Raw genomic sequence first — 2,817 nt, forward strand, 5'->3', positions numbered from 1 at the left:
TAGTGGCTTCAAGGAAAAAAGATAGGCAATCTCCTCTCATACAACTTACAGCTTTGGATTCCAGGAGAGTTAGCTATGAGTTGGTTTTGACTCAATGGCAATTAGTTTCCTAGACTCAACAGTTAGGAGTTCCTGCACCTTAATCCACCAAGAGTTGTGCTGGTAATCCAAAGTTAACACTTCTCTGGTGGTCCAAAAGCATCAGTGGCTCTAAAGGATAAGAAAACGTCTTCCCTTGAGTTTATAGCCTTGGAAACCAGGAGAGTCAGTCATGAGTCAATTTTGACTCAACAGTAGTGAGTTTTGTGATTTGCTGTTTCATTTTGTTAGTTTTTTTGGTTTTGTTATTTTTTTTTTTACTCTTTTTTTTTTTTTAGAAAGTCATACAGATTTTATTGTCAAAACAAGAGATACAAGGATAACAGAGGAGGCAAATAAATTAATTGTTCTGGTCATCTAAACTGCAGAGTGTCTCTATGGAAAGGCCAGCTCCTTCTAGAGACAGAATCCAAACCCAAAACTGCAGCTGAGATCATTTTCAAGACTATGACTAAACACCTACAGAAAGGGTAGCAATAAACAGTTTTCCTTTCCTCGAGTTGTAGAAATGACTGATTGGGGGTGAAAATGCTTTCATAAAGACATTTTTCTTTCATCTACACCTTCCAGGAAAAAGTGATTTTGAGCCCTAAGCTGAACAAAGAAATCCTCAAGGCTATAATCTAGCTATAGTTACGATATTCTGCATTTTGAAAAAATAAAAATTAACATCAGTATCAAACCAACACACTGATTTTTCTTCTTAATCACGTTTTCAAGTAAATTGGAATTAATTTTAAAGTGTAAAAAAGAATTTGCAAGACTAGTGTTTTGCTCTGTGTTACACATGAAAAAAGAATCTCTCTCTCTAGAACTGGCCCAAGAGGGACTACATTAAGTGGCTACAGAATAGGTCTACCAGGAGGCAAGGAAAGACCAGTTTCAGCACAGGTCTAGCTAACTTTCCACATCCTCATGGTCCTAACCAGTTAAGTGAGAGCACAGTACCAGCCCAGCACCGGATGTGTCACCTAGTCAGTGAATATCTCTACTGCAGGATGTGCTGATGTTTATTGTGGTAAAGGAATCATGAAGCCTGGCGTTTTGGAATAACAAACAGTTACCTAGGAAGCCATGATTAAAGCTATTGTTTTGGGGAAGTAATATAAAAATAGGGCATCACTGTTACATCACTGCTGAGATTTAGTCTAAATTAATGTCATACATAATGGCTTCCACACAATATGGACAAGTTTTGCACCAATGTTTCTCAAAAGTCAATTATGTTTTGAGCTCTGGTCTTGATTTAACAGGTTGTTGTAAAAAATATAATTTTCCTATGTCAGAGCCAAGATAAACAGAGTGTAAAGGAAAAGACACCCTCAATCCGGATTCCCTAGAAAACTCTAGATACCAGTGGGTGTGAGCACGTTCAAGTCACAGGGTTTTGAGGTTATGGGTTCAGGGTGTTTGTTTCTTCCCTTCTGTCACTGACATGTCCATCTTTGGCAGTTTGAAAGCTGTTGGGTCCTCGGCCATCCGGGTGGCCTGTGCATGCATGAGGTCCATCGGGGACGGCTTCTGGGCTCCTCTGTAGACCTGGGTGGCAAAACCTCCTGAATCAAACTTCTGAGGATCTGGAGGGATCTTGGTCCAAAGAGGCTCCATTTATCTAATCGGTTTCTATCCTTATCCCCACTTCCAGAATCCGTGACACGGGAATTTGGGCCGGGTAAGGCTGGGTAAGAACCAGCAGTGAACCAGCCTCCGGATTTTTGCTTAGGGGATGAGTGAGGCTGCCGCTTGGCATAGACTGTGCAGATGCAGGCTGCTTCTCTTCCTTTGTGATCTCTCCGCTCTGCAGCTTTAGTCTGTGGAGTGCTTCTGCCACTGAAGGTACTTGGTCTCCTTAGTGGGGAGGCCTTTGCGGGGTTTGTAGCCAACATCTCTCAGCCCTGCCTGTTGCTCTCCTGAGTCTGTTTTGTGATCAGAGAACTCATGATGACATGAGTGGCTTTAGCTTTGACCACTGGGACCTTGCCCACACTGTCAGAGGCCGATGACAGCGTCATTGCAGAGGAGGATACACTGGCTTCTCCTTCCTCAACCTTGGCAAGGTGCTGATACTTGCGCTCTGGGATCACGGGCTTCCAGGGGATACTGCCTATGTCTGATGGAGGAGGATTCATGGGTGTTGGGTCCTCGAGGCCATCTTCATAACTGAATGTACGGCGGTACATCCAGATGGGGAGGGACATCTTGCCTAGAGGCCCACTAGGTTCAAGAACAGGTACTACTGATTGATTGTCTCGAAGCCATTAAAAAGACTGGGATCAAGGTGCTATTCCTATATAGAATTCCAGGGCTGAGTCCCTGCCACCACAGTGAAATGATGTGAAAATTATGCTGACAGACAGATATTAATGAGGTACGTGGTCCAGCTGCTGTAAGTTAGCAAAAAGTCCCAGGAAAAGTCCACCCAGGGTTTCTGTTCCTCCGTCGCAGCTGCGGAGCTGCCTGAGGCCTGAACTCTGGCACTAAAGAGATTCTGAGGACCCATGTCTCCGGAGACACTGTGGTGCAGTTTGGACACAAGCCATGGCACTGACAGTGCCGAGAACGCACAGACAACAAGAGCTGGACACACCTATTGGCCCTTTTTGAAAGTGTGATTTTATTATAAGTTTACAGAAATTTGGGTTTTTATTCATTCATTAATTTACTCACTCATTGTTGTAAATTTTTTTTTTGCTCACTCTTCCTCTATCTCCCCCAGTC

At 43.4% G+C, this 2,817-nt stretch overlaps 1 pseudogene; it reads right to left on the minus strand.

The window, feature by feature from the left end:
* Positions 1-1,445: 1,445 nt before the first annotated feature.
* Positions 1,446-2,327, minus strand: LOC102875173 (annotated as a pseudogene).
* Between the last annotated feature and the right edge of the window lie 490 nt (positions 2,328-2,817).

This window comes from Elephantulus edwardii, unplaced genomic scaffold (genome assembly GCF_000299155.1).
Source record: "Elephantulus edwardii isolate Elephantulus edwardi_28Jun2011 unplaced genomic scaffold, EleEdw1.0 scaffold00172, whole genome shotgun sequence".
NCBI lineage: Eukaryota > Metazoa > Chordata > Mammalia > Macroscelidea > Macroscelididae > Elephantulus > Elephantulus edwardii.